This window comes from Carlito syrichta, unplaced genomic scaffold (genome assembly GCF_000164805.1).
Source record: "Carlito syrichta isolate Samal-C Ts95f unplaced genomic scaffold, Tarsius_syrichta-2.0.1 Scaffold303251, whole genome shotgun sequence".
NCBI lineage: Eukaryota > Metazoa > Chordata > Mammalia > Primates > Tarsiidae > Carlito > Carlito syrichta.
Window position 1 is genome coordinate 50370 of NW_007247347.1, and position 15456 is coordinate 65825.

At 49.5% G+C, this 15456-nt stretch overlaps 1 pseudogene; it reads left to right on the forward strand.

Moving 5' to 3' along the window:
* Positions 1–888: 888 nt before the first annotated feature.
* Positions 889–1534, forward strand: LOC103260582 (annotated as a pseudogene).
* The last annotated feature ends 13922 nt before the right edge of the window (positions 1535–15456 follow it).

Below are 15456 nucleotides of genomic sequence, written 5' to 3' on the forward strand. Positions count from 1 at the left end.
TCGGTATTCACTTGTGGATGGACTGATACGGGCAAAACGACAAGCTGTGAGGATAGCTCAAGAAGGACCCCTAGTGACAGCATCTAGTTGTGCTGCCTTTGCACCGTGGGCCAGGCAAGCTCCAGGGGGTTCGCCTGTCTTAGCAAAGGAGGGTGCTCCTGACCCAGAGAACTTTCCAGCAATGTCCTCCTGGCCGCAGAGACAACAGCTTCCCACAGCCGCCTCTTCCCAACAGGGCTCTCTGTCTGGGCCAGGCTGTCTCCAACTGTCTCCTCAACTTCCAGACCCTGCTGAACTTCCCTTCCCTGCACTGAGCTTTTCCTCAGGGACAGGGCCTGATTTTCCCCCAGTACAGCTCCCCTCTGTGACCTCTCCCACACCTCTGTCTCCCCTTCCGGGAGGGTTCTGCGCCTAGGCTGTGCCCCAGGCCTTCTTCCTGGGGGGTCGACCTCTTCCTTTCACAGGTCTGGCCCCTCTCCTTGGGGACTACGGGGCGTTGGAAGGAAGGGCCCAGCTGTTATTGTGCACGTGGTGGGCCTCAAACTCAGACGTTTAATATTCTCTTTCAAAGAGGCCGACCATGGAGAGAACGAAAACACAAGCTTCAGAATGGGAGAAGGTATTTGCAAAATATTTGATAAAGGACTATTATCCAAAATATACAAAGAACTCATAAAACTCAACAACAGCAGCGCATTTGGCGGTCCCACAGATCTCTCTCTTGCTCAGCATTTGGATGAAATAGACTCGGGGACTCCTCTTCCAGCTTCTCACCACTCTCCAATCTCCTCTCCACTTGCCACTTCTGAGACCACCTTCTCGGCCACCTCCTGCTTCTGGTACCAGTGAAAATCGTTTTTGCACTTAACTTCTTCTTGTCGACCAACCATGAGCTCTCAGGCTCACCAGAATTAGTCTGCCAAGGTGGAAGCAACCGTTGGCCGCCTGGTCGATTTGCACCTGCAAGTCACCTACACCTACCGCTCTCAGGGCTTTTATTCCAACCCTGACGACGTGGGTCTGGAAGGCGTGGGTCACTTCTTCTGCAAATTGACCGAAGAGAAGCATGGGGGCTCCGAGTGTCTCTTGAAGATGCAAAACCAGGGCAGTGGCCATACCCTCTTCCAGGATATCCAGAAGCTGTATCAAGATGAGTGGAAGAGAACCCTGGATGCCATGGAAGCTGCCGCTGCCCTGGAGAAGAACCCGAACCAAGCCCTTTTGGATCTTCATGCCCTGGGATCTGCCCTCACAGACCCCCATCTCTGTGACTTCCTGGAGAACCTCTTCCCAGATGAGGAAGTGAAACTCCACAAGAAGATGGGTGTCCACTGGCCAGCCTTCACAGGCTGGCCAGGCTGAGGCTGGGCTGGGCGAGTATCTCTTCAAAAGGCTCACCCTCCAGCACGACGAGGAGCCCAACGACTTCCTCTCAAAGGATCAGGGCTTCTGCCTGAGCCTCTCCTTCCAGCCAACAGGCAGCTTTTTAAACACCCTGGAGCCTCTTCCCAAGCCTGGAACTATATGGAAATAAAGCTTTTTGCAGTGGCAAAAAATTCCAAACAACCAAACAAAAGAAAACCTTAACAATAAGAAAACCACCTGATTAAAAAATGGGCAAGAGACCTGAACAGACATCTCACCAAAGAAGATATGTAGTTGGCAAATATGCATAGAAAACACATTCAATGCCATACACAATCACTATACACTTACTAGAATGACCAAAATCCAGAACACTGACAACACCAAATGCTGATGACAATGTGGAGCCACAGGAACTCTCATTCATTCCCAGTGGGAATGCAAAGTGGTACAGCCATTTTGGAAGATAGTTTAACAAGTTCTTGCAGAACTAAACACACTCCTACCATGTGATCAAGGAACTGTGCTCCTTGGTATTTACTCAAATAAAATGAAACTTCTTTCAAATAACATGAAAACCTGCCCACACATTTATAAGCAGTTTTAGTCACAATTGCCAAAATTTGGAAGTAACCAAGATATTCCTTAGTAGATGAACAGATGAATAAACTGTGGTGCACTCAGACAATGAAATATTATCCAGTGCTAAAAGGAAATGAGCTATCAACCATGAAAAAAATTGAAGACGCTTAAATGCATAACACTAAGTGAAATAAGACAATTTGAAAAGGCTATAGGCAGTTTGATTCCAACTATATGACATTCTGAAAAAGGCAAAACCATGCAGACAGTAAAAAAATCATGGCTGCCAGGGGTTGGAGGGAGGCAGGGGAGAGAATGGATGAATAAGCAGGGCGTGGAAGGTTTTTTAAGGCAGTGAAGCTAGTCTGTATGATAATACAATGGTGGATGCATATCATTCTACATTTGTCCAGACCCATAAAATGCCCAACACCAAGAGTGAACCCTCATGTAAACCACAGCCTTTGGATGATAATGCTATGTCAATATAGGTTCATTGACAGTAACAAATGGACCAATCTGGTGAGGGATATTGACAGGGGAAGCTGTGCATATGTGAAGACAGGCAATAGAAGGGAAATCTCTGCACTGTCTGCACTGTCTACTCAGTTTTGCTGTAAAACTCAAACTCTTCTGAAAAGTAAAATTTATTTAAAAATTTCAATTAAAAAAAAAAGTTGAACATATACTCAAAGAGATACAGTAACAAAGTTGAAAGAATATGACATTCCTTGTTTACCTGTAAATTCATGGGCCACTACCATATTTACTTCTTATTCATTAATATATACATATTTTTGGTAAATCTCTTAATTATTAGTGTGAGTTTAATTGCAGCACTTTTCCCCTCATAAAAGAATGTATTCTCAGAACTCTAATGTGATAAACAGAAACACATAAAATATCCTGTAATTGATGTAATCATGTTTTGGCATTACAAGCTTTCAGACATTCTGGTGGCCCCAACGAGCGGAAGTAGTTAGGGCCCTTCTCCAGTGTGAGGGGCCCCACTCTCAGTCCCTTTCACAGGCCAGAAATGTCTCACCTCTCAGGCCGTTCTTTACCCCTCATGGGGTCTCCTACACAATCCCTCAGTTTTTGGAGGAATCCTGAGATGGGGCTCCCCCCGTCATTCCCCTTTGTGACTTTTGGGGCCTCATGAAGCTTCACCTCAACTAACTGGCTCTGTCAGCCCTCAGGCTCCTCCCTCAGAGCTTCCTCCTTGTGCACACAAGGCCTCCCCCTGGCTGGAGCGTCTTTCACACAGGTTGCAGCAGCTCACAAGGCTGATCACACCATGGGGGTAAGGCAAAAGAGCAGATCTGGGATATTCTAATTCTAGCATTCCTGGTGTCACTGTGAACCTAGATTTGTGACATGAAGAAAGGGGGTACACATGTGGAATTGAAAAGGTTAAGTTAAAAATCCTAGGGTATTAGATTTAGCTGGAAGTGTCAACTCTTGTGTTTTGTGCCCAAATGTTAGGTGTGAGCATCCTCGTATTCAAATTGTGGTCGCTAAACACCACTCTCCAATAAAAGAAACCAGGGGTCTATGGAGGAATAGCTGAGTCCAAGTCTAGGACAGAAGACACGCGAGATGAGTTTGGAACATCTAGTTGTGCTAGAAACCAAGGCAGGTATCCAGGACTACCAGGGTCATGTCAAACTCAGGAGCCAACTCAAATGATTCTCACTGGCCAAAGATGGACAACCTGAGCATCAGTAAGAACAATAACAGTAATTGATTGTAACAAAACAGTAATTGATTAAATCTGCGCTAAAAACAAACACAAAATAACAAAACTAATTGTTACCATTAGGAACCAACTCATTGTTTTGAAAAATGGTACATAAGAGGGAAAGAATCAAAGCATTTATACTTTCTTCCCTAAATTAAGTGTACCAGTGGGTAAACAAATAGGTAAGAGGAGCTTTTCTTTTTTTTTTTTTTGAGTTGGAGTTTCACTCTGTCGCCCAGACTGGAGTGCAGTGGCTGCTCCCAGCCACCATGGCCTCAACCTGCTGGGCTCCAGCGATCCTTCCGCCTCAGCCTTCCGAGTAGCCGGAACTACAGGCGTGCGCTACCACGCCCGGCTGAGTTTTTGATTTATTGTAGAGATGAGGTCTTGCCAAGTTGCCCAGGCGGGTCTCGAACCCGCGGACTCAGGCAATCCACTCACCTCAGCCTCCCAAAGCGTGGGATTACAGACTGAGCCACTGAGCTCGGCATTTTTTTTCGTTGTCAGAATCTCACTCGGTCGCCCATGTTGGAGTGCATGGCTCACTAGCGACTTGACCTCTTGGGCTCAGGCAGTCCAATTGCCTTAGTTTCCTGAGCAGCTGGGACTACAGGTACACACCACCATGCCTGGCTAATTTTTTGATTTTTGTTTATAGAGACAAATTCTCACTATGTTGTCCAGGCTAGCCTTGAACTCCTGGACTTAAATGATTCTCCTGCCTTGGTCTTCTCCCAAAGTGTGGGATTCTGCCTTGGTCTTCTCCCAAAGTGTGGGATTACAGATGTGAGCCACCGCCCAGCCAGAGCTTTTTTTTCATGGTTGTATCCCTGTTCATTAATGAAGAGGAATAACGAGAATAGAATTCCACCATTTTGCAAAACTTCATGAATGAATAGATTTAGGCATTGATGACCAGTTTCTGCTAATGTTGTAGGAGAGAGACAACCAGGTATGATATGCCTCTTGACATAAGAACAGTAGCCACCTAGACAGAGTCTTGCCCCAAAAATCAAAACCTGAATCCAATCAAGCCTCTAGACCCAACTACCCATTTCAGGAGATGCAGAGCAAGGATGAAGGTGGGAGCCCTGTGCTCCTCAGGCTTCAGTGTGTGCATAAACCCCTGGGAAACTAAATAGGGCTAGGGCGGGGCTTGGGACATTCTGCATTTCTAGCAAGCTCCCAGTGACACTACCTTTGCTGGCCCATGGACCACACTCACTCTGAGTAGGTGTTAGATAAACCCTGGGGGTGCAAGCAGCAAAATCCACACCACGATAAACTGTAAGGGAGAGACAAGATGATTTTCTTCAACAAACACTTTTATTAAAAGAAGGGAATGAGACTGAGAGTTTTAAGAGACGTGTCAACCAGTCACCATGGGGATCCTTGTCTGGATCTTAATTCCAATTGCCGACAAACTGTTTTTTGTTTTGTTTTGTTTTGTTTTTGAGTTGGAGTCTCACTCTGTCGCCCAGACTGGAGTGCAGTGGCCGCTCCCGGCCACCGCAGCCTCGGCCTGCTGGGCTCCGGCGATCCTTCCGCCTCAGCCTTCCGAGTAGCCAGAATTACAGGCATGCGCACCATGCCCGGCTGATTTTTTGATTTATTGTAGAGATGAGGTCTCGCTGCCCAGGCGGGTCTCGAACCCACGGGCTCAGGCAATCCACTCACCTCAGCCTCCCAAAGGCGACAAACTGTTTTTAAACAAGGTGACATTTGTGAGATCACTGAAAATTTGAACACTGACTTGGTTAGTTTGCTAGGGCAGAATACCACAGACTGGGTGGCTTAGAACCGCAGAAATTTATTTTCTCACAGTAAGTCAGACAACAAGGTGCTAGCAGGGCCATGCTCCCTCTGAAGGCCTAGGGAAGGCTCCTCCTTGGCTCTCCCAGGATCTGGTAGCCCCCGACAAGCAGGCTTAGGGCAGCCTTGCTGCACTTTTCACATGGCGTTCTTCCTTTGTCTCTGCACACTATCCTCCCTCTGTGTGTTTCTCTGTCCAATTGTCCCCCTTTTGCAAGGACACCAGTCATACTGGATTAGGGCCCATCCTAACAACCCCATTTTAGCTTGATGACCTCTGTATAGATCCTGTCTCCAAATAACGCCACATTCTAAGGAACTGGGGATGTGGACTGCAGCATATCTTTCTTTGGGATGGTGGGGGGAACACAAATCAACCGAAAGTACTAGATATTTGATAATATTAGGGAGACAACTTTAATTTTCCAAGTTGTAATAATGGTATTCTGGTTATGCTAAAATTTTTCTTTTAGAGAAGCATACCAAAAACACCAAAAAATAACATGAGTCAAATATGCAGCTATAATAGATGAAGCAGCATTGGCTCTTCACTGTTGAACGTGGGTGAATCTGGGTATATGAGGGGTCAGCGTGTTATTCGTTTCCTTTGATAAAAGTTTGAAGTTGGCCGGGTTCGGTGGCTCAGCCTGTAATCCCAACGCTTTGGGAGGCCGAGGCTGGATTGCCTGAGCCTGCGGGTTCAAGACCAGCCCAGGCAACTTGGCGAGACCTTGTCGCTACAATAAATAAAAAATTATCTGGGTGTGGTAGTGCACACCTGTCGTTCAGGCTACTTGGAAGCCTGAGGCGGAAGGATCGCCTGAGCTCAGCAGGTCGACGCTGGGGTGGCTGTGAGCGTGCCACTGCACTCCAGCTTGGGCGAAGAGTGAGACTCCAACTCAAAAAAAAAATTTTTGAAGTTTTCGAAAACAAAAGGAAAACCGAAAAATGAGCAACAAACAACTATCCACATAGCTAACTTGGCCCCTCCTCGACCTTCCCTGTCCTCCCAGAGGGCCACCACAGGCCCGCTTGCACAGGCAGCCAGGCTAGGGCTTCCTTCCCAAGTTCCTCAGGAGCCCCTTGGGCCCACACACCCTGGTGGCCACATGCAACTCCCCAGAGGCTTCCCTGTGTCCAGAAACATCCCCTGCTCCCAGCTGCTGGCCGGGCTCCCCTCCATGTGGCATCCCCTGCCCGGACAGCTGTCCCTTGCTCAGGAGAAGCTGGCCGCAGTCTTTGCCCTCATGGGGGCAGCCACTGCTCAGGGAAGAAACGCTCGGCCTGGGCACAGCCGCAGGCCAGAAGCTCGGCCCCAGAGGGCACGGCCCTGGGCCCCACTTGCTACCTCCTGAGCAGGCCTGATGGCCTTTGAAAGGACAGTGACTGGGACATGCTACCTCAGAAAAGGAGAATTCGACCTGGCTCCATTTCAGTCAGTTCTCCCTCCGGCTCTTCGATTTACTCTGGGCCAGGCACGGGGGCACAGCACTAAGGCCTAACGGTCCCCTGACAGGGAGGTCCCATTCAGCAGAGGGAAGGTGACCTTCGAGCAGAGTGCCCCCTAGAGACCCTGTGATCTCTGTCCTAGGACCCTTCAGGAGGGAGAGAGTCTTCTAGAATAATAAGCAGTGAAGTAAAGACAAACAGCATTACGACCAATTGTGGGATCTTGCAAGTTTGTGGGCCCATTGCACAAGTTAACACCTTTAACAAAGAACTTGTAATGAGTGTGGTGTATCCTAATTTAGACATAATATTGAAAAGCCCAAATTCAAGGTCTCTCATGTAAGCAAAGCTTACAAAAATGACCCCGACCTCTTCTGGGTCACCTCAGAGACCTCATTTCCAGACCTTCCTTCCAGGGCTCCCTCTGAGACTGAGCTCTTGCCTAGATGATCCCATAGGGCTGGCAGGGAGGAGAGAGGAAATGAGGGAAGGAAGATGGCTTCTCGGAGCCCTCTGTGGATGAGGGTCTTGGCTCCACGGTCCCCCGTCCAGGGTGCAGCTGCTTACCAGCCTGCACCCAACTCCCTTCAGACAAAGCTGCAGCGTCACCACACAGTCGTTCTCTGGTCTGCCCTGCAGAGTGCATTCTACACCCACCTGCTGGCACCTGCTATCTGCCAGAGACTGTCCCGAGTCCCTGAGATACGACCATGAGTGGAAGAGACAACAATTCCTGCATTCTGGAAGGGCAGCAGACAAACAGGAAGCGTAGAAAGCAGGTAAATGGCCGACAGGGTTAGGATGTGTGCTATGAAAACTGAAAAGGAGAGCAGGATTAGAGGCCGGTGTGGCCAACATACAGATTTCACCTAAAGAAAATCCCGGCAGGGTGTGATGGCTGGCACTGGTAGTCCTAGCACTTTGGGAGGCTGAAGTGGGAGGGTCACTGGAGGCCAGGAGTCTGAGACCAACACAAGACTCTCTCTGCAAAAACATGTAAAAATCAGCCGGGCATGGTGGCCTATGCCTGTAGACCTATGTAGAGCTATGACTGAACCACTGCACTCCAGCCTGGGTGACACAAGGTCTCTAAAAAACAAAAAGAAACAAACAGAAAAAGCCCCAGGCTCAGGATTCTCTTGAAGAATAGGAATCCACGGCAGCCTTTGATACTTGGTTCCTGGCAGGCAGGGGCCTGCCTTCATTTGCAATAGTCCCTAGCACTCCTTAGTGCCTCACACTGGCCACCTTGCCGATTTGTGCTTCCTGCCAGTTCCTTGCAGGCATTGGCTTGGAATCTTTAATATATGTGTGCTCCTCTTTCAGCATTTTAAAGTCTAGGGCAGAGTATTTCAAACTTGAATGAGTTTCAGTCACTTGAGGATTCTGTTAAAATGCAGGTCTGATTTCAGAGGTCTGGGATAGGGCATTTCTTTTTCTTTTTTTTTTTTTTGGGTCGAAGTCTCACTCTGTAACCCAGGCTGGAGGGCAGTGGCAAACTTCTCACAGCCACCGCAACCTCGGTCTGCTGGGCTCAGGCGATCCTTCTGCCTCAGCCTTCCAAGTAGCTGTAACTACAGGCACGCACTACCGTGCCCGGCTTATTTTTTGATTTATTGTAGAGACAAGCTCTCACCAAGTTGCCCAAGCTGGTCTCGAACCCCTGGGCTCAGGCAATCCTCTCACTTTGGCCTCCCAAAGTGCTGGGCTTACAGGTTTGAGCCAACGCGTCTGGCCTTTGCATTTCTTTTCTATTCTGTGAGTTGGAGTCTCACTCTGTTGCTGAGGCTAGAGTGCAGTGGCATGATCATGGCTCACTGCAGCCTCAATTCCTGGGTTCAAGTGATTCTCCCACCTCAGCCTCTGGAGTAGCTGGGACTACAGGTAGCCACCACTATGCCTGGCTAATTAAATTTTTTTTTTTTTTTTTTAGAGACGAGGTCTTGCTGTGTTGCCTGGGCTGGTCTTGAACTCCTAGGTTCAAGTGATCCTCCCACCTTGGCCTCCCAAAGTACTGGAATTACAGGTGTGATCCACCGCTCCTGGCCTGAGATACTGCATTTCTAATAAGCTGTGGGGTGACGCTATACTTTGAGCAGCAAGGGCCTCATTGACTCAATCCATCGATTTGAAAATGATATTTACTTCGGACCAATAAAAACACCCTCCTGTCCTCTTCAAACACAAGACCGTCCATGCATATCTTTGTTTTGCGAGTGTAGACTGCCAACTGCATGCTGTGGTCTAAGGAATCGCACTGGCTAGCGATACCCTGAGCACACCCTGCTTTTCCACTGGAGTTTCCATCCTGCTTGTGCCTTGCAATCACCTTGGAAAGCTTCCAGAAGGCCCCTCCCAGACTGACGGTTTCAAAATCACGTTCAGAGTCCCCCAGGTGACTGCAGTGTGCACAGGGGCAGCAGCCAGGAAGGCCTGAGCCCCGCACGAGACAAGGTGTCAGACGGCAACGGAAGGCAGGCGCAAGGGCGCATTTCCTGCGAATTGTGTCTAGCCCTAAAGTGATCGGGCTGCAGTTGGAAAAAAAAGCCTGAGACTGGGAAGGGTAGAATAAAGGTGGAGCATCTGAATCCTGACATCTAACTGAATCCCCACAGGAGCTCTTGCAGGCCGCTCTTCTTTGGCAGTGACTTTGGCACCAGGACTTCAGCCAGTGGCCTCAGCGGTCCAGGTAGAGGAGCCATAGGGACACAGAGGCCACTGCAACTGCAGGCTGGGCATTTCCAGGCAGAAGAGGCAGGCACGGTTGGCAGGTGGGTCAAGAAGGACCTGGCATCCTGTCTCGGCATCTTTGGACTTGGCCTCTTGGTAAATTTTAAACAGGATTGGACTTATGCTGTAGAAAAATTGCTGCTGTGTGAAGCGGGGATGGGGTGGGGAGAGGCCGGAGCCAGGAACACTGAGTTTGGAGGCTGCTGCCTTGTGGGCAAATAACACCATCAGGCCTGGAGCAGGAACTGGCAGGGTGAGGGTAGGAAGGCTAGAGTAGAGAGCATGGGTAAGACTCTCCTGTGGACATCCTGGAGGGATCTAGGATGTCCCCAGGGTTCCCCAAAGCTCTACAGACAATGTTTCCAGCTCAGACCTGCCGTTTACCTCTGATCATGATGTGGTCACGGTCTGCTGGTTGGGAAGGGAGTCAGCCCCTTTCTCTCGAATGGCTCTCACTCTCAGATTTATTTCTTCAAGGCTTAGAGCCTTCACCCTCCTGGCCACCACGCATCACGTGGCTGGTGGAGGGAGGCCGGCTGTAAGTGGTTCTGAAGAGCTTACATCTTCGTGAGGGGAAATGAGAGCCTCCTGCACATGAGCTACGTCACTGCCACTTTGTGTCCCCAGAGATCCCACCAGAAAACTCCTAAGATTTGATCAACATAGTTGATGACATTTTGCCCTGCCATCTGCCTTGGTGTGTAAATATATCTGTTCTTTCAGATTAGATACCTGCAGGCTTCCCTTTTTCTTTATAATCAAATTACTTTGATTTCCTGTTTCAGTCACCCAGGCTGGAGTGCGGTGGCATGATCATGGCTCTCTGCATCTTCGACCTGCTGGGCTCAGGTGATCCTCCTGCATCAGCTTCCTGAGCAACTTAGACTGCAGGTGTGCAGGACTATGCCCAGATAATTTTTCTAATTTTTTTTTTTTTGGTAGCAATGAGGTCTCACTATGTTGCCTAGACTGGTCTTAAACTCCTGGGCTCAAGCAATCCTCTCACCTCGGCCTCCCAAAGTGCTGGGATTATAGGCAGGAGTCACCACATCAGGTTGCAACTATATTTTTTACACTCCCAATATCCAGCAAACTCTGGATGTGCCAGGAGAGAGGTTATAAGTACAAATGGCCAACTGCAGGGGTCTTAGGGAGGGAATCCCCTTAAGTGAGAAAATACCTTTCCAAAGTGTGTTGGAAGAAAAAGAACTGTGGCTTGGAAGGAGAAGAGAAAACAGAACTAAGTTGTTATGCTAAGAAATGAGCTGTGACTTGGGAGGGAAAAGAGCTGGGGACGGAGGGGCGGGAGAAAGAGGGTGCTGGAACCACAGAAAAGGGAACTCCAAGGGATTCTTAGTGATGAGGCTGTCGCTGGGCTCCTGATTACTCTTATTAATCACTCTTGATTAAGACGTGCCTATTTGATTGAGATTTACACTGCTGTCAATTTTTTTTGTTTTTTTGTTTTTGTTTTGAATTGGAGTCTCACTCTGTCGCCCAGACTGGAGTGCAGTGGCTGCTCCCGGCCACCGCAGCCTCGACCTGCTGGGCTCCGACGATCCTTCCGCCTCAGCCTTCCGAGTAGCTGGAACTACAGGCGCGCACTACCACACCCGGCTGATTTTTTGATTTATTGTAGAGACACGATCTCGCCAAGTTGCCCAGGTGGGTCTCGAACCCACGGGCTCAGGCAATCCACTCACCTCAGCCTCCCAAGGTGCGGGATTACAGGCTGAGCCACCGAGCCCGGTTAACACTGCTGTCATTTAAACTGCTCCAAAACTTTAGCAAAATCTCCCATGAGCCCAGGTGTCTCACGTGAGCAATCTTGGGAGTGTGGGAAGGGTAGGTCGTTCTGCCTCCAGGTCAGTTCAGACCCAAAGGACATGGAGGGATGCCTAAGGACAAGAGTCTACGTGGAGTCACAGATGATCAGGAGACTAGAAGCCCTTGGGCACCTCTAGAAATCTCGGGAGAGCCCTGGACATGCCACAGTATGAATGTTGAGTAACATGACCCAATGTTCTTGTCTCCCTAGGTCAAGGCAACCTCAGAGGACACCTGGGTTTATGTAGATCTGTGTGGAACTCACCACGTACACATGCCCACCAGGACGAAATTGCGCCGTTTCAAGGCACATATTAAACTCGGCTCAAAGAAAATCTATAGTAGTAGTCAGGACTTTTTCTTTTTGGTTTGAAGAGACAGATTCAACCCACACTGGCATAGGGATGCAAAAAAATGATGTATTCTTTAATTTTAAAAGTCAGGGGTAGCCGGGCTCGGTGGCTCAGCCTGTAATCCCGCGCCTTTGGGAGGCTGAGGAGAGTGGATTGCCTCAGCCCGCGGGTTCGAGACCCGCCTGAGCGGCGAGACCTCATCTCTACAATAAATCAAAAATCAGCCGGGCGTGGTAGTGCATGCCTGTAATTCCGGCTACTGGGAAGGCTGAGGCGGAAGGATCGCCGGAGCCCAGCAGGTCGAGGCTGCGGTGGCCGGGAGCGGCCCCTGCACTCCAGTTTGGGCGACAGAGTGAGACTCCAACTGAAAAAAAAAAAAAAAAAAAAAAAAAGTCAGGGGTAGTTACAGGCACGGCTGATTCAGGGGTCATTGGATCAACAGGACTCCATGTTTCTCCCATGTTGGTTTCTTTCAGGTTTCTTCACTGTTGGCTCAGTTCTTAGGCAGGTTGAAATGAAGGATCTTTAAGTGTCTGTGGGAAATTAAAAGAAAAGCACACACGAAAAAAGGGGAGGCAGGGACAAATTAGAAACAAGAAATCTGTAAACAGAGAGTACCTGGCGGAAGTTTCCATGGAGAGGTACAAGGTTCAGTTTTGAAGAGAGTTCTCTTATTTCTTTCTTTCTTTTTTTTTTTTTTGAGTTGGAGTCTCACTCTGTTGCCCAGACTGGAGTGCAATGGCTGCTCCCAGCCACCGCAGCCTCAACCTACTGGGCTCCGGCGATCCTTCTGTCTCAGCCTTCTGAGTAGCCGGAACTACAGGCGCGTGCTACCACGCCCGGCTGATTTTTTGATTTATTGTAGAGATGAGGTCTCACTGCCCAGGTGGGTCTCGAACCCGCGGGCTCAGGCAGTCCACTCACCTCAGCCTCCCAAGGTGCGGGATTACAGGCTGCACCACCGAACCCGGCTGAGTTCTCTTATTTCAAGAGAAGAAAAAACACTGCAATAGAATTGAAGCAAGAGGAGAAGTAAGCAAGTGGGAGGTCCTTTGGGGTCAGAGGAGGAGAAATGGGCCCCTGGTTTAAGCCTGTCATGACAATCCTGCCCCACTTCCCAGCCTCACTTGCAGCTAGGTTGGCCATATGAACCTGCTATGGCCAACGAGGCATAAGCCTTGTCAGCCTGGCGTCTAGACAGAGATGGAGTTTGTGCTTTCTTTGGCAAGTGGGTGATGACTGAGGCCTGGGTGGAATCTTCTTCGGTCTCCTTCCCTGAGCACCGGAGCTGGGCCGTTGTCTTTCCACCAGTGCTTCTTCTCTCTTCCCTCACCAAAGCTAGGCCATGAACCCCCCCACCTTGGGAAAAGGTCTAGTTCTTGCTAAATCACATGGATTAAGAATATATATTTTTAAATCATAAAAACAGTACATACTCCATGTAAAAAATTAAAACAGTACCCAGGTGTGCATAATAAAAGGTCTTTCAGCCCCTCTTGTCTCCCTAAATCCTGACTCTGCAGTGGTAGCCACAGTTCATGGCTTTGGGAAAATTCTCCAGACCTTTTCCTGTGCGTTCTCTCTCTCTCTCTCTCTCTCTCTATATATATATATATATATATACACACATATATATAATTTCCTGTACCATATATATAGCATGTCTATATACATATACACACACATGAATGTATATAGACATGTATAAATGCATATATATGTGCCATTCTGCAACTTTTCCCATTGGTTTTCATGACCTCCATTCACACGAACACATATGGATCAGCCTCATCCTTTTGAGTGGCCCCAGATGGTCCCGTGTTAGGGTCTATCATGCTGTATTTGGTTATTCTTCTAGGAATGGACACTGAAGGGGCCGTTTTTTTTTTTTTTTTCACCAGAATAGTAATAGCAGTTGCCTCACTGCCTTGTTTGCCCAAGAAGAAAAGATACCACTGTGATTGTTCTCATCAGTGACATTTGCTAGCAGCCCCTTTGTACAGGACGCTGTGCTCTGTTGGGGGATGTGGAAGAGAGTGGGACCGGATCCTCGCTCCAGAGGCCTTGGCTGGGTGGACAGCAGAAATACATCAGAAGGTAAGGTTACACCCCCGAGTACCAAATGGGGTGATTTTGGGAGAAGACAAAGAGAAGTTGGGGTGTTTGTCTGGGGTGATCTTCATGGGCAGGATGCACTCTGAGCCGGTTCTGGAAGTTTGGAGAGGATTCTGTGGAGGGAGCAGGCAGGAAGAATGAGCAGACCTGGCTCTCCAGGTGTGTCCAGGAAGCGTCGGTCTTTCTGACAAAGGTGAAATTAAGGTGCCAGAGCTCATTATCTGGCCTTTCTCAGGGCACTGAGGCTCATCCCTGCTTCTGTGGTGGTATTTTTTTTCTCTCTCTCTCAATTTTTTTTTTAAATAAAAATAACTATGAAGGGTTCAAGGCGCCTTTCTTTCACAACATCTCAGCTCTTAGGTCCCAGCGGCACATCGGTGGCAAAGAATGTCCCCTGTCACCGCAGCTGCTTGCCTTTATTTGAAGTGTCTGGCTGAGCTATCTCCCCGTGACATGCTTCTTTCAGAGCGGAATTATTCATCCCCCCGCGGCCCCCACCTCTCCCTGGCCCTGGGCTCTGTTCATCCCCGCAGGTGTGAAGACAGGCCCAGCCTTTGTGTGCGAGGAGCCTGCCCCTCCTCATGCTCCCTCTTGGATCCCCTCCAGGCCTGTCAAGGCTTTCCTCTGCTCTGGGCCCTGCAGTGTGTGGGGCTGACGTCTCCTGTCATCTGGGTGAGGGCTGCATAGCCTCCAGCCCGCCTCTAATATCCCCCTCCACAAAGGGCAGCCCTGTCACTCAGGGGGACCGTGGGTGAACCTGGGTCCACGGCCGCTGATGAAGCATCCACTCTGCCCAGGGAAGAGGAAGCAGCCTAGCAGAGGTGACTGCGGGGGCCAGGGGCACATGGGCAGGGGCCTGGGCAGAGAGAGGGAGAACGGAGCCATCTTGAGCCACCACAGTCAGGGAGCCAAGCTTACTTTGTGGCACAGGGAAAGCTGGCCAGGCCCGGCCGTGTGAGCTAGTAGTTAATGCAGGGGTGAGGTCTGGGGGCCCATCTCAGGGCCATCCTGTGAAAATGAAGGAGGGGGCTATAGAAATAGGGTCAGCATCCCCATCCTCCACCAGGCTCCGGAATTCTTCTGCCTCCTGGATCAGTGATGCCGAACACCTGATTTAGGGAGGCAGGGACAGAATTAGCAAACTGGGACTAGTGCCTGGGGCTGGGAGCTGGCCCCTTTGAGCCTCAGTCTCCTTGTCTCTCCACAGGGAGCATGGTGCCTGTTGCCCAGGGGACACTTGAAGATGTGGGATGGGTCTCAGTCAGAGAGGCGCCCAGGCAGGTGCCTGCATACAGCAGGTGCTTGCTGTTGGTATTGGCATGGTGGCACAGAGCAGAGATGGAAAGCAACGTACCGCCCGCAGACAGGCTTTCTCTGATCCTCCCAGTGTTTAGAAACGTGTTGTACGAGCTACTAACCGAAAATGTGGCCACACAGGGCCCACCTTAATTCAAAGCTGCAGTAGGTTGGGTTTGAGCAGCG